The sequence below is a fragment of the Lemur catta genome, chromosome 15, assembly GCF_020740605.2.
Source record: "Lemur catta isolate mLemCat1 chromosome 15, mLemCat1.pri, whole genome shotgun sequence".
Taxonomy (NCBI): Eukaryota; Metazoa; Chordata; class Mammalia; order Primates; family Lemuridae; genus Lemur; species Lemur catta.
Window position 1 is genome coordinate 41,590,914 of NC_059142.1, and position 16,877 is coordinate 41,607,790.

The following is a 16,877-nucleotide window of genomic DNA, read 5'->3' on the forward strand; positions in this document are numbered from 1 at the left end:
ATATTTTAGTCAACACATGCAATGGTGTTGCCTCCTGCGTTATTTTAGTTAACATGTCCTTTATTAACATTTCCAGGGGCTTTGCATGCATCATTTTAAATACATCTGTAGAGAGTTAATGTGATAAGGGGTGGGGGGCAGACTGGGGTAAGGCAAGCACAGGGAGAAGTACTTAAATATTCAGAGGCCAAGCAGGTAATTAATGATTCAAGCAGCTGAGTGGGGACGGTGCATGCCCTGGATAAAAAACGGTCCCTCAGAAGTAGTTGCCACGTGAAAATAGAGGCTCAAAGTGAGCACCTTTTTTGACTTTTTAGACAGAAGCCAGAAGTGCGGATTTTAAACTTTTGGCAATTAATTCATAATTTTGGAAAACACCATCAGGCCAAACAAAACCTGTCAGTGGGTTAGATGCCTGGCCCTCAAATTTCCAACCCTTAAATTAGCCCTTGCATTTGGGTGGGAGTGTTTGACCTGCAGCAAGTAACCACACTGCTTAGACATTAATTTCCTCTCAGGTTAAAGGGGCAAAATAAAATCCTATCCATTTGTATTGTGATGCTCAAATGAGACAATTCAGGAACACAAAAACTGTTAAGACACTGTACACGGTAAAGTACTCTCCCATCTCTTCAGAAAGCCTTCCTTTGTTACCCAAGGTCTCACTCTACTTAAAGCAGTTGGGGAATTTTCAGTTTCTTGCCAGGCAGTTTAAAACTGGAGATTACTATGCACGCAGTTGTTTAGCAAGTCCTTTGAATGGGATCTTGCTGGGATGCAAGCAGTTAAGAGGAAATGGCCTATTAGGGTCTTGCTAATCCAAGAAGTTCAGGACCTGAAAAGTATCTAGAATGCCTCTAAAAGCCACTATTCAAAGCAGCTAGGATGGCTGACCCACCGAGGGCCCATGGGATACTCGCCCAGTAACTGTAGAGTAGAACCTAGAACCGGGTATCAGCACCGTGTGGCACCCAACCAAGGCCTCGGCCCAGAGCACCGAGGACAACTCCGGAGCCCATTGAACCAAGCCAGGATACCCAGGTAAGGCGAGTCCTCACGGCACCGTTAGTAGCCCGCTCAAACTGAGGCACGGCTGGCGGGGCACTCCTGTCCCGAGAATCAAGCTGGAGGAATGAATTGCCAGGAGCGAAGTCTGCGCCCACCTTGGTTCCGGACTCCTGGCGGGTGGGTCCTACACTCCCCGCGCCTCCGCCGCGTCTGAGACCACCCGGGAGCGCGCGCGGACCCGACCGCAGAAAGTTGGAGCTCGCGCCGCCGCCCGCGCGCGCCGGGGCACCCCCTCCCACCCCTGCGCCTCGTGCCACGCGCCCCCCGCTCCCAGGCCGCGGCGGGACGCCCCCGCCCCCACCGCGGCGCGTAGTGCGCAGGCGCCTCCCCGCGGGTCCCGGCGGCGGGAGCAGGAGCAGGAGGCGGTGGCGGCGGGAGCGGCTTCAGCCTCTCCTGGAGACTGGGGCGAAGGCGGCGGCGGCGAAGGAGGTGAAGGAGCGGCGAGGGTGGCGGCGAAGGCGATGGCGACGCGGGGCACATGAAGCGGCGGCCGGCGGGACGGGCCAAGGCCCGGCGGAGAAGGCGGCTCCGGGGGAACCCGCCGCCGGGTGAGGGGCGGCCGCAGGGCCGGGTGAGGAGAAGTGGGCCAGGGGCGGGACCCCAGGGGGAGACAGGAGAACTCGTGGGGAGCCCGGAGCGGGGCTGAGGAGAGCCGGGGTCTGGGGAGGAGCGCGACCGGAGCCGGGAGGAGGGAGAGGGGCGCCTCCGAGGGGTTCCCGCCCAGCCTGGAGGGGCGTCGCCTCCCGCGTCCCGCCGCTGCCCCCAGCGCACCCTCCCTCTTTGTCCCCAGGCGTGTGGTTTCCAAATTGGGAGGGAAACGGCCTGGGGGTGGGCCCGGGCCACGGCGGCGGCGGCGCGGGGGCCGGGGGCCGGGTGGGGAGAGCCGGGGCAGCGGCGGCGCGCACTTGGCGCTCAGGCGGGGCTCCCGACTCCTCCGGGCGGTTAGGGGCGCAGAGTGCGCTGGGGCCGCCCCTCGCCGCTCGGGCGCTTCGCGGGCTGGTCTTTGTCTGCGCGACCTGGGCCCCTGCTGTCTCTCCGTGCGGCGTGCGGGTTCGTTTGACTCTTTTCTAACATCTGCCCGCCGGGACTCCTGCCTAGAGGAGGTTTAGTTCGAGGACTGGAAGCGGGAAAGAGGGGGGCGGAAGAACTGGGTTAATCACCTCTTGATTAACTCGTTTTCTTTACGTAAAATGACTTTTCCCCCCACTTCGTGAAACTTTGGAGGACTGTTCCTTTTTTTTGTTTTTGTTTTTGTTTTTCCTTGAGCCTCCAGCTTCAAAATTAAGAGAAGGCGCTAACGCTGTGATTGTGGGCAGTTGTGTGATTGGCGGCAGTTGTGTGATTGGCGGCTGCGTTTGGACCTTTGAGTTGAAAAGATTTACTTGAATCTGTGGTTTACGTTCTTTTCTCTCTATTGCGATTGATTGGGATTACTTTTCCTTTGCGAAGTGGGCAAGTTTGGTTTTATCATTTGAAGGAATTTTTGTTTATTGAGAATTGGCAGTGGTACAGATTTCATGGTGCTCACGGTTTATTTTCTCAGCATGAAGACTATGTGAAATCGAGTAAATCAAGTTTGAGTTCTGGAGTATGCCTGATAAGTCTAAAATTATTATGTTTGTGTTGTGTACACGTTCAAGTGAATATATGTGAAAGCGCTATACAAATCAAACTGTATAAGTGAAAGGGAGTTCTGTAAGCAGAAAACAGCGTATTTCAAGTACATTACTATCTGCACAAAAAAGAATTAATAATGTCACTTAGGAACGAAATCCTTTTCCCCCTAAAGAGGGTTTAAGTATTATTCAGAATAAGGATGCAGAAAAAAAAAAAAAAAACCAAGAAACCCAAAACCTTTAATTCCAGAGCTCCTGACTAAAACTGTTGTGAATTGTGTTTGGTGATTTTTTTTTTTAATGTAGCATAGAGTTGTATCATCGCATTTGCTTTGGATTTCTTAAGAGCTGTGTGATGGCAGAATTAATGAAACACGAATTGACTCTTCTCTGTAAAAGATAAAAAGCTCTGGTAAACAGATAGTGTCTTAGTTTTCACTAGATCTTTGTGCCCAGTGTGCTGTAGGCAAAGAGCATTTTGAAGAGAATTCATAGAAGTTAAATGGAAGTTCTGTTAATATTTGTGCTGATGTGTAATGGCTTAATATTATTGACTGCTTGTGTTAAACTGTTGTGCTTTTTTCCAAAGCATTTCAAACATCCTTTTCAAAGGTCATTACTTTTAATTTTTTTAGGTTTATGACTTCAAAATTGGTTTTCTACTTGCTCTAGGTAGCCAACACAATTCTCTTAAAAAAGAGCAAAGGACCCAGTCATTTTCTCTAATCAGTTCATGAAGGTAAAATTGAGTTTTAGCCTTTAATCCAAAAGATTTAAGAACTTAACACATCTCCACATAAGAATTTTACTTACAAGTGCTGTTATCCTTTGTTAATTTTTCTTCTTATATTTGTATAAATCAGCCAAAGAAGGAATCCAGGGCTCTGTCTCTGATTAGCCACCTAGCCCTCAGCTCCAGGCTTGCTTATCAATTCAGTAATTGGAACCTTAGAATACAAGATATGTAATTAAAATCCAGAGCATCATTCTCTTAACAAATATATAGGGTTTGTTCTATACCTAATTCAGGGCAAAGTGGTGAGTTCCAAAAAACTGTTTATTTACTTTGTTTGAAGTTTGTTCACTTTTCAAAATTGAGATGTATTCCCTTCAATAGATGAGTGCAACCGGGGCTATAATAACTTATTTCAGAATTCATGCTTTTCTTGTACTATAGAAACATGTGGTTCCTATTCAAAATATTTGATAAAAATTTAAGCACAGAAAGGGTAGAATTATTCTTTCTGTAAGACCATTCCTTTGAGAATAGGTTTGGGAAGATAGATTTTGGTTGCTATCATTAACCTGAAATTGAGGCACAGAAAACAATTCTGAACTGTTAGTATCAGCTAAGTGCCAATAGTTTTCAAACATACTACTACAGCTGATGAGTTTGCTTGTGTGGAAGTAAGGACCTATTAAAATGTGTTGTTTAACTTACTCTGTTAGAGCATTGCTATTTTTTACAGCATTCAAGAATGAATGACTACATCGTTAGTACTGGCTGGCACATGGTAGTAATATTCTTGAATTTTGCAAGGACTGTAGTTGGCTGACAGTACTCCTTGATAATAAAGGTTTATAGTATCTTTCAGACCTGTGGAACCTGTTGCCCAAAGGGTTTTCCTAAAACAAGGATAAGATCTCTTTGCAGATAGCATTTTGTAATACTTCTAGAGAAATGAAGTGTTGTGAGGAATGAATGAAGAATGAATGAGCTCTCAGTAAAATTTGTTCTTTGAGGCTATGTTGCTGTAGCACCAACACAGTTTGGACAGAAGTGTTCCGGTGCCTATTCATTTATTTAGTGACCTATTTTTTTTTTTTAATCAAGTGCTTATATGTCTGGCACTGAGCTAGATGCTGAAGATACAAAGACGAACACTACATGTTTTTTGCTCTCAATGCATTTTAACATGCTACAAGGCTTAGCCATCTGGAAGTTATCTAAAATCTTTGAAACATAAGAAATGTATAGGATTTCAAAGTAAGTTTTGATGTTTTTCCTCTACAGAAGTGGGATAAACTTCATATACCCCATTCTTATCCTCTAATCTCTCTAAATTACATTCACCTCTCAAATAATTATAAAGATGATTTTCATCCACATACATGTTTGTAAGATTTATCAGTTTTGGCTGAATTTATTGTTGCTTAACTAATGAGTTGGAATGTTCAGAGTAAATTGGAGCTGGACTCTATTTTTAGGGAATTCCCTTTGACTCATTCTTGGCCCGGGAATTCCTAATTGCCTTTCTGGAGTAGGTGTTTATTTGGATTCAAAATTTTCCTTCCTGAAGTCAACTCTCTTCTCTTGGATTCTAATATCCCCTTCCTCCTTTCTTCCCACCAGCCTTTTTTTCTACCACGTCTTTAATTTATGGTCTTTCACAAGTCTTGGTCCTTAGTCTTCCTCTTTTCTCACTTTAATCTCGTCTACTCTATGTCTTCAGTTACCATATATGTTTTGAATACTCCCAAATTTTTATCTGTAGCCCAGACCCCTTTTTTGACCCTGGCTGTGCCTGCCTGTTCAAAATCTCTGCTGAGATACTCAGAGGTAATTTGAATTGAGTTGTTCAAACTAACCACCGTGCCCGCCCCCCCCCCGACTCCCAAACTAAGCTCTTGATCTTGACTCCAAACTTACACCTTTTTCAGTGTATCCTGTTTCATTAATTGGCTCTATCAACAATTTACTGAGGCCACACTCTGAAGATTACTCCAGTAACCTCTACTCTCCCTGTCCTAGTCCAGGCAACCCTTTCCTAAGACTGTTATAGTCATTTTAAATGATCTTTCTTCATTCACTCTTACTTTTAAAAATGTAATATGAAATATTTAAGAAAGAAGTAATAAGTAATACTACAGTAAATACTTATGTACCTGTCAGCTTAAAAAATAAAATACTACCGTTATTGTTCTCTGATTTTCTATTGTACGTATCTCCTCCCATTATAGGCCTCTTTAACAGAGGTAATCACCAACTTGATTTTATTATACCCTTGCATTTCTTTATTGCTTTTACTACATATATATAAAAGTATCCCTAAGCAGTATACCCTCATCTACTCTTCTCACAGCAGCTAAAATCGTCTTATAAAACAAATTTAATCAAGTCACTTATCAGGAAATGTCTATTATTTTCCCTTTAAAGCCTTGAATCTTTTGCTTTTTAAAGAGATGATGTCTTTTTATGTTGCCCAGGCTGCCCTCAAACTCCTAGGCTCAGGTGATCTTCTAAGTAGCTGAGACTACAGGCATGAGGTGTGTGCCAGTGCACCTGGCTTTGGATCTTTATTTAACAAGGTGTGATCTGGCCTTGCTTACTTCCCCAGCATTGTTTGTTTTCACATTCTTTCTTATTCTGTATGATCTAGCCATACTGATCTTTTTTTATTCCTATTCCCTGAAAGTTCAAAGCTCACCCAAGGGCCTCGCACATGCTATAGGTAATATCTCTGTGTGGGAGGCAGGTCCTTATTCTTTAGAACCTATTTAAAATATCACTTCTGCAGAGAAAACTTTCTGATCTTCCTATATTAGGTTAGGGACCCCTATAATATACTCCTCTAGCACCCCATATTTCTCTTGCGGGCTTTATCACAGTTTTAATTTAATTCTTTGTATAATGCGTGTTTCATCATTTGACTATACAGTGTATTCTGTAAAGTCAAGAGTAATGTCTATCTTAGCCTAGTATCCTCAGCACCTGGTTCATAGTTCGTTTATGTATTCAAGAATTATTTGGTTGCCTACTATTTTTCATTTATTAATTGCTGGTTGTAGTGAAGTATTTCTGACAAAGCTTTTGTGCTTTTAAGTAGAAGCCTTGCTATTGTATGCTTTTTTCTGCATTATTTGTCTTATATACATACTGATACAGTGCTAGATCCTTAGTGAATACTTACTGATATAAACTTACTAATAGCCATGTCCAGATCCATCTTCAGCAGGTGTTTTTTTCTTTCTTTCTTTCTTTTTTTTTTTTTTTTGAGACAGAATCTTGCTTTGTTGCCTGGGCTAGAGTGAGTGATGTGGCATCGGCCTAGCTCACAGCAACCTCAAACTTCTGGGCTCAAATGGTCCTCCTGCCTCAGCCTCCTGAGTAGCTGGGACTACAGGTGTTTGCCACCGCACCTGGCTAATTTTTCATTTCTATTTTTAGTTGCTTGGCTAATTTTTAATATTTTTAGTAGAGACTAGGTCTCACTGTATTGCCTGGGCTGGAGTGCCATGCCGTCAGCCTAGCTCACAGCAACCTCAAACTCCTGGGCTCAAGCAATCCTCCTGCCTCAGCCTCCCGAGTAGCTGGGACTACAGGCATGCGCCTCCATGCCTGGCTAATTTTTTCTAATTCTTTGTAGAGACAGGTCTTGCTCTAGCTCAGGCTGGTTTTGAAAACAGATGGGGTGATGGTTATTCATACAGTACTATGAAAACAATTATGCCAATGAACTGTATATTTAAAAATGGTTAAAATGGGCTGGATGTTGTGGCTCATGCCTGTAATCCTTGCACTCTGGAAGGCCGAGGTGGGAGGATTGCTTGAGCGCAAGGAGTTCAAAACCTGAGCAAGAGAGAGAGAGACCCCATCTCTACCAAAAAGAAAAAATTAGCCGGGCAACTAAAAATAGAAAAAATTAGCTGAGCATGGTGGCACACACCTGTAGTCCCAGCTCAGGAGGCTTAGGCAAGGAGGATCGCATGAGCCCAGGAGTTGGAGGTTGCTGTGAGCTAGGCTGATGCCATGGCACTCTAACCAGGCAACACAGACTCTGTCTCAAAAAAAAAAAAAAAAAAAAAAAATATATATATATATATATATATAGGCCAGGCGCAGTGGCTCACGCCTGTAATCCTAGCACTCTGGGAGGCTGAGGCGGGCGGATCGCTGGAGCTCAGGAGTTTGAGACCAGCCTGAGCAAGAGCGAGACCCCGTCTCTACTAAAAATAGAAAGAAATTATCTGGCCAACTAAAAATATATATAGAAAAAATTAGCCGGGCATAGTGGCGCATGCCTGTAGTCCCCGCTACTCGGGAGGCTGAGGCAGTAGGATCGCTTAAGCCCCGGAGTTTGAGGTTGCTGTGAGCTAGGCTGACGCCATGGCACTCACTCTAGCCAGGGCAACACAGCAAGACTCTGTCTCAAAAAAAAAAAAAAAAAATATATATATATATATATGTATAAGAAAGTTTATTTACACGTGCTTTTTATTTATTCTGCCTTCCTGGTGTCAAGTGACATGCATGTCAACCCAGTTTCTTGAGATAGATAAGAAAATGGAAATAAGAAATCAGTGCTCAGAGTTCGAGACCAGCCTGAGCAAGAGCAAGACCCCATCTCTACTAAAAATAGAAATAAATTAGCTGGACAACTAAAAATATATATAGAAAAAATGAGCCGGGCATGGTGGTGCATGCCTGTAGTCCCAGCTACTCAGGAGAACTTGAGCCCAGGAGTGTGAGGTTGCTGTGAGCTAGGCTGATACCATGGCACTCTAGCCTAGGCAACAGAGCAAGACTCTGTCTTAAAAAAAAAAAGGAAAAAGAAATCAGTTCTCAGAATAATGGCCTGAATTTCAGTTTAGCTAATCTTCAAAGCTTTAAAATAAATGATTATTTTGGTTTTAAAAAATCCATCTAGGGCTATACATAATATTTAATGTATTACTCTAGGAGGATAGGTATATTGAGTTCGTAGTGAGTCTCATGGGGATATTCTTATCCCAACAGAAGAATCTTTGATATGAAGTATAGAAAATGAAACAAAGTGATTAAGGCAGGAAGTATGAGTTTTGCAATATTTTCATTTGTCAAGTAAACATTTAGTAGAACTCTCTTGTAATGGAGACTGGTAAGTTTTTGGTGGCTGTTTTAGTAATTTATCAAATAAAAGTAACTCCTTCCAAATACTGAATACCATATAGTAACCAGCAGGCTATAATGCAACAACTGTGTATTTCAAGAGAATATATATATTTTTTAAATCCCTTTCCTGAAATAATGCAAGCATCAAGAGAATACTGGATATAATTTTCTTTGTTCATTGTATAGTAGGTCTCTAAAGGAATGAGAAGAGCAGCATTGTGATACTAAGCTGCTATAAAGATCATGTCAGAGTACTACTATGCTTTGGTCCTTGTGAATTAAGAATTACCTTCTGTACTCACCATCCTATATTTTACTCTGGAATTTTTTTTTAAATGTATTTTCTTTAGAATTTTAAAATTGCTGTTTATTTTGAGCATCTGGGTGCAGGTGGGTGGAGGCCGAAAAAGGCGTCCACCTCTGGAGTGGAATTTTATATAAATTCTATCTTGAATCTCTATATCCAAGGGGGTATCGTAATTGTAGTGAAGGTTCTATGAGATAGTTTTATGGTACAAATATCTGGGATCTAGCAAGGCTTGGGTATAATATTTGTACTCTTCTGTGATATATCCATTACTTAGGTCTTTATGAATGTATAAAAATATTTTGAAACTTGTACCCTAATCTATTTTTAAAATTTCTCTCAGGGCTTTTGTTGCATAGTAAAGCTTTGCCAACTCCATTATTACATGTTTATTGTAGAAAATGCTGAAAAGTATATAGAAGAGAAATCATTCAGAGGCCACTGTTAATGTTGTTGTATTTTCATTCAGATGTATTATGCTGTTGGTGCTTTTGTTTTGTTTTGGTTTTTTCTCTTTTAAGAGATGAGCCTGTTGCCTAGGCTGGAGTACAGAGGCATAATCATAGCTCATTGCAGGCTGGAACTCCTGGGCTTAAGCAATCCTCTTGCCTCAGTTTTCCGAGGCACTGGGACTATAGGCGAGTGCCACCATGCCCAGCTAATTTTTATTTATTTATTTGCGTGTGTGTATGTGTGTGTGTGTGTGTGTGTGTGTATGTATAATTTTTTTATTTTTATTTTTTGGTAGAAACAGAGTCTTGCCATGTTGTCCAGGCTGGTCTCAAACTCCTGGAAGTGACCCTCCTGCCTCAGCCTCCTGGGATTGTAGGCATGAGCCACTGCATCTGGCTATTTGTTTGTTTGTTTGGAGGAGGGGTTATGGTTTTTCTTGTCTTTTTACTACATATGAACAGTTTCCCATGTAATGAAATTTTCTTTTAAAACAGGTCTTTGGCAAGGTTTATTCAGCTCATGAGATATTTTGCTCAATATTATTTAAGTTTTTTTTTGTTTTTGTTGGCAACATAAAAAAGAGAGACAGGTAGGAGTGTAAGTTGATACAACCCCTTTGGAAAATTACTAATATAGTAAAACTGACATGTGTACCCTATAACTAGCAATTCTGCTTCTAGATAGTCAACAGAAATACATACAGATGAAGGCAGAGAGAATGAACAGAATAGAACTAAGTAAGTGCATCAAGATTGATAACTCTCAAATGATGTTGAGCAAAAGAAGTCAGACACAAAAGAGCATATTCTTTGTGAAAGTCTATTCTGTGTGATTCCTTTTATAAAAGTTCAAAAACATGTTAAACTAGTGGCTCTCAGTGGGGGATAATATTTTATCCTAAAGGACATTTGGCAATATCTGGAGACATTTTTGGTTGTCAAAATTAGAAGAAGCCAGGGATGCTGCAAAATATCCTACAATATACAGTTAGCACCCCACAACAAATAATTATTCAGAATGTTGATAGAGCCAAGACTGGCCCTGGATTAAACTAATCTATGTTGTTAGAAGTCAGGGTAGTGGTTTCCCTTAGGTAGTAAGGAATTAGTAGCTTTGGGTGGCTGGCAATGTTTTGTTCTTAATCTCCATGCTGGTTACATGGGTGTGTTCAGTTTGTGAAAATTCATTGAGTAGTCACTTACTTTTTGGAACTTTTTGTAGATATTTTATACTTGAATTTAAAATTTACCAAGAAATCAGATTTCACATAAAAATCCAGGTTGAAATGTTCCTTTGAAAGATGCAACAGTCTGGTAATTCCCACAGCTAATAAACAGACAATAAAAGTAGCCCTCTTTAGATGGCGCTTGTGTTCTCCATTTGCCTCAGGCCCTGTTTTTCTATTTCAGTTATTTGAATAACTTTACTCATATGTAGACAGTAAAATTGCTTTTAAAACAGCTCTTTTGAGGTAGAATTTACACACCATATAGTTTACCCATTTAAAGTGCATAATTCAGTGTTTTTAGTATATTCTCTACAGTGATGGTTATGTAGCCATCACTGTAACCTGATTTTAGAATATTTCCCCCCCCCCCCCCAAAGAAACCTCATACCCATTAGCATTTCCTCCCTATTTTCTCCCATTCCTCCCAGGCCTATGCAGCCACTAATCTACTTCCTGTCTATATGATTATAGGCATTTGGATTTTGTCAGTATATATATATACTTTTTTTTTTTTGAGACAGAGTCTCACTCTGTTGCCCGGGCTAGAGTTCTGTGGTGTCAGCCTAGGTCACAGCAACCTCAAACTCCTGGGCTCAAGCAATCCTTCTGCCTCACCCTCCGGAGTAGCTGGGACTACAGGCATGTGCCACCATGCCCAGCTAATTGTGTCGGTATAATTTTGAATTTTGTCTGTATAATTATAAACATTTGAATTTTGTGATCTCTGTTCTGGTGTAGGTTTTTCTTTTTTTTTTTAAGAGACAGGATCTCGCTTTCATGCCCAGGCTGAAGTACAGTGAGTGGTATGATCATAGCTCACTGCAGCCTTGAACTCCTGGGCTCAGGTGATCCCCCTGCCTCAGCCTCCTGAGTAACTGGCACTTGAGTAGCAGGCCACCACACTTGGTTCATGATGTCTGTTCTAAAACAAAATTTATGTCACTGTCCAATAGTCATTATACAGGTTATACCATAAATTATATAAAATTCTTATGTCCATTTATTTAGGGTAAATTACTGAATGTGGAATTATTGACAAAGGGATATAAGCATTTTAAAATTCTTGATAAATATTGCTGAGATGCCTTTCGAAAAGGTTGTACCAGACTACACTTACCGTCAATGTATGATGATGTTTATTAGAAATTTTGTATTGTAAACCTGTTCTTATTGGAAATACCGTACGTTTATTTTTATTTTGTCTTAGACATTCATTTTCTTAGACTGAGCATCATTCAGAACAATTGGTTTGACCTAAGGTTAGGCTGTTTTAGACAAATATACCAATGCTGTCCTTTTTGTATGAAGATGGTCCCACTTATGATGTGTTATGAATGAATGAATTATCCCTATCCCAGCTTCCCCATACTTCTCCAGCTGGTTCCTGAAGGTTCTTACATTCGAGTAGAATGGCTTTTTGCCAGTGAAAATTGGCACTTCAACCCACAATAGCGTGTTTTGTTTCTTCATTGGTTGATAGAGCCAAAATTTCAAACTACTCTCTCTTCATGTTGATTCACAACAAATTATATTTGTGTTTTTCAAATATTGTCTGTAGCCAGGAGCTCTTTTGAAAACAAATTGTTTTCATGTTTATAATACATAGATTACTGTTTGCTAGTTAGCTGCCATAGTGCTTTTGCCTCGAAATTGTCACTAGCTAGTTATTAAACATCTATTATCACTCATGTGGAATTAACTTCCACTTAAAACGTTCCAGTTAAATAAAACTCCATTGTGTACTCTTTAATTGATTCCTTGTCTCTGCAATAAAGCAGTCTCATTTTAGGGATGTGAATCACTAGCATGATTCTTAGTGGATTGCTCTGCTCATGATCTGAGATGCTCAAATAGTTAATACTTATTTTGGAATCATGGTGACTCAGTGTTGAAATTTTTTAGTTTAGTCCAACCACAAATTTTCTGGGGTGATTGTTTGGGAAAAGCCTTTTTGAAAATTTGACATCTTGCTATTGTTTAATTTCACTGCTGTTACTTTGCTTTTTTTCTGTTCCTAGAGTTCTGAATTCCATGTGATTTGTCAGTTGTTTTATGAATTTTACTCTGCCTGAGAAAGTTTTCATCAAATGTTAATGGAAGGGACCTTAGAAATCATCTAACTTTATATTCTCCATTTACTTCACAAGTGAAAATATGGAAAGGACTTATTCCTGAAGTCCTGGATCATATTCCAGTATTGGAATTTCTTCCTAGTCCAGAGCTTGTTTTGTCTCAGTTTCACAAAATTCAAGGTTAAGAATCTCTTTTCTAGAATGTTAATTTTAATTCATCCAGAATTTTGTTTTTGTTTAGAAAAGAAGTTAAGATTTTAAAATATAGGCTACCTGTTATGAGTGAGGGTTTTTTCCTTTTTTTAAAGGAGATTAACACTTTGATCCATTTGTATTGGGTTGTTGCTTTGTAAAGCATTTAGAACAGTACTACTTATTTAAAATTTTTTAATTTCCGTATTTTTATAGTTTAGTAAGCGCTAAAAATTGACAGGAAGATTCTGAGAAGATGGCAGAGTAGAAAGCACCAGGAATCTGTCTCCCTCCCTAGACAGGAATTGTACTAGCAGAATCTATCTGATGTAACTATTTTGGAACTCTGGAGCCTTCAACTTCCACCAGAAGGCTTGGAAGCTAAAGTGCAGTTAATTTCTTTCAATCAGTGTCAGCTCTTAACACAGTAGCAGCTAACCATCTTCCGTCACAGTGGCAGGCAGCTGTGTACTGCATTCCTACAGTAGCTTGCACACAGCTTGCAGAAGCCAGGTTGGGCAAAAAGCACCCTGTCCTCCAAATAGCAGGGATCTTTGCTCAGAACGCTAATTGCTGCTTCTGATCACAGAGGAGTAGACAAAGAGGTAGGTGGTCATTGTTGTCACATTTCCCCCCATTTGTTTCAGGCTTCTCCCCTGTAGCTGAAGTGACTTCCAGGGGATTTAAAGGACTGGTGTACCCCCCTCCCCCGGCTTCATTTTTCTCTTTTTTTTTCCTGTTTGGGAACCAGGCATTAATTAAAGCCTAGGACATTCAGAAAGAACTTCATATACAGGGTAAATTAGAAAAGATCTTGCATGCCCAGGAAAAGGGTGCAGGCTCAGAAAAGACCTGAGAAGACCTTCAGTATATACTTCAGGCTGATTCTTGGCGGAGATACTCTATGACAATTTTTTTTAAAAAAGCCAGTAAACAAGAACAATAACAAAACCCCCCAGCAAACTCTGGGGAAGGGGGAGAATTTGATTTCCAGAGCTTATTAGATTCAAATGTCCAGTTTTCAACAACACCAAAAAAACAAAAAAACATAAACCACATGAAGAAACAGGAAAGTATGGCTCATTCAAAGGAAAAACCTGTTCTTGAAAAAGGCTTGATAGCACATCTACTAGACAAAGACTTTAAAATAGCTATTTTAAAGATGCTCAAAGAACTACAGGAAGATACGGAAAAAATCAAGAAAATGATATAGGAACAAAATGGAAGTAGAGATGGAAAACCAAAAAAGAAACCAAAAAAATTCTGGAACTAGAAAACAAAGTAACTGAAATAAATTCACTAAAGGGTTCAGAAGCAGATTTGAGCAAGCAGAACAATCAAGTGAACTTGGACATGGGACAATGAAAGTTATCACAAGTCTGAGGAACAGAAAGAAAAAATGATTGAAGAGAAGTGAACAAAGCTTAAGGGACATGTAGGATGCCATGAAGCAGACCAGTATATGTATTGTGGGAGTTCTAAAGAAGAGAGGAGAAAGGGGCAGAGAATACTTGAAGAAATAATGGCTGAAAAGTTCCCAAATCTGATGAAAGACATCAATATAAACATCTGAGAAGCTCAGAAACTCCAAATGAGATCAACTTAAAGAAACCCACAGCAAGACACATTATAATCAAACTTTCAAAATACAAAGAGAGAATCTTAAACATCAAGAGAGAAGTGACTTTTCACATATGAGAGAACCACAATGAGATTTTCTCAGCAGATGTCTTAGAAACTGGAGGCCAGAAGGCAGTGGTGGGTTGATATATTTAAAGGGAGTTGGGGGCTGAGGGAGACTGTCAGCCAAGAATCTTATATCTCACAAAACTGTCCTTCAAAAATGAGGGAGAAATTAAGACATTGACTCATAAACAAAGGCTCAGGGAGTTCCTTACCACCAGACCTGCCCTCAAGAAATGCTTAAGGGAGTTCTGCAAAATGAAATGAAAGGACAATAGACAGTAAATCGAAACTATATGAAGAAATAAAGATCTCAATAAAGGTAAGTACATGGGCAATTTAAAAAGCTAGTATTATTGTAACAGTAGTTACTCTTTTTGTTTTCTAAAAAGTCTTTTCTATAGAAGACTAATACACCAAAAGAAACAGTTATTAGTCTAAAATCTTATTGCCTGAAGTGGCCCATGCCTGTAGTCCCAGCTACTTGTGAGGCTGAGGTGGGTGGATCGCTTGAGCCCAGGAGTTTGAGGCTGTATTGTACTATTATTGCACCTGTGCACAGGCACTGTACTCCAGCCTGGGCAACATAGTGAGCCCTGGTCTCTAAAAAATAAATTTAAAAAATTTCTGTAAAGCAAATATTATTGTAACTTTGGTTTATAACTCCACATTTTGTCTTCTACATAATTTTAAGAGACTAATGCATTTTGAAGACTTATTTATAAAGGTGTTATTTTGTGCTATCAACAAATTAAAAGGGTGGGGACAGCTGTAAAGGAGCAGTTTCTATATGTTATCGAAGTTAAACTGTAATAAGTTTTAATTAGAGGGTTATATAACTTTGGATGTTAAAGCTAATCTTAGTGGTGACAAAGAAAATAGCTACAAAATGTATATAAAATGTCAAATAAATACAAAACAAGACCAGTAATGTAGGAAATGAGAGACCAAAAAAGCTATGTGGCATATAAAAAACAAATAGTAAAAAGACAGAAGTAAGTCTTTCCTTATCAGTAATTACTTCAGATGTAATGAAGTAAACTGTCCAGTCAAAAGACAGAGATAGGCAGAATGGATAAAAACACTTGATCCAACTATATGCTAGGTTGAAAGTGAAGGTGTGGAAAAGATATTACATAGAATTGGTAACCAAGAGAGAACTGACATGACTATACTAGTATCAGACAAAATAGACGAAATCAAAAAAGGTTATAAGAGACAAAAAAGGACATATTCCAGGATAGACTATATGTCAGGCCACAAACTAAGTCTCAGCAGATTTAAAAGGATGTATATCATGGAAAGTATCTGACTGCAGTGAGATAAAATTAGAAATCAATAGCAAAAGTAAACCTTGAAAATTCACAAATTTGTAGAAATTTACACATTCTTGTTTTTTTGTTTTTTTTTTGTTTTGTTTTGTTTGAGACAGTCTCGCTCTGTTGCCCGGGCTAGAGTGCCATGGCTTCAGCCTAGCTCACAGCAACCTCAAACTCCTGGGCTTAAGCGATCCTACTGCCTCAGCCTCCCGAGTATCTGGGACTACAGGCATGTGCCACCATGCCCGGCTAATTTTTTTCCATATATATTTTTAGCTGTCCAGATAATTTCTTTCTATTTTTTAGTAGAAACGGGGTCTCGATCTTGCTCAGGCTGGTCTCGAACTCCTGAGCTCCAGCGATCCGCCCACTTCGGCCTCCCAGAGTGCTAGGATTACAGGTGTGAGCCACTGCGCCGGCCGAAATTTACACATTCTTAAACAACCAATGGATCAAAGAAGGAAATAAGGGAAATTAGAAAATACTTAGAGACAAATGCAAATGAAAACACAACCTACTGGAACTTATGGAACACAGCAAAAGCAGTGTTAGGGGGTAATTTTATAGCTATACATGCTTACATTAAAAAGAAAGATTTTAAATCAATAACCTAGCTTTAAAACTTAAGGAACTAGAAAAAGAACAAATTAAACCCAAAGCTAGCAGAAGGAAGCGAATAGTAAAGACTAGGAATAGATAAAGAAAATAGAGAATAGAAAAACTAGAGAAAATCTGGCTGGGTGTGATGGCTCACGCCTGTAATCCTAGCACTCTGGGAGGCCAAGGCGGGAGGATCGCTTGAGGTCAGGAGTTCAAGACCAACCTGAGCAAGAACGAAACCCCGTCTCTACTAAAAATAGAAAGAAATTAGCTGGACAACTAAAAATATATAGAAAAAATTAACCGGGCCTGGTGGCACATGCCTGTAGTCCCAGCTACTTGGGAGGCTGAGGCAAGAGGATTGCTTGAGCCCAGGAGTTTGAGGTTGCTGTGAGCTATGACACCACCACTGTGTACTCTACCCAACACAGAGCGAGGCCTTGTCTTTAAAAACAACAAAAAAAGAA

General features: G+C 40.2%; 1 protein-coding gene across 3 annotated transcripts in view; it reads left to right on the plus strand.

Annotated features, from left to right (window-relative positions):
* Positions 1-1,400: 1,400 nt before the first annotated feature.
* GJC1 (gap junction protein gamma 1) overlaps positions 1,401-16,877 on the plus strand; it is a 33,612-nt gene continuing 18,135 nt past the window's right edge. Inside the window, exon 1 of one of the 3 annotated variants that reach the window (XM_045526821.1) lies at positions 1,401-1,616. The gene's annotated coding sequence lies outside the window, so the exon portion shown is untranslated. Of the gene's footprint in view, positions 1,640-16,877 lie in introns of all 3 variants that reach the window. The other 2 variants (XM_045526822.1, XM_045526820.1) reach the window with 2 other exon arrangements.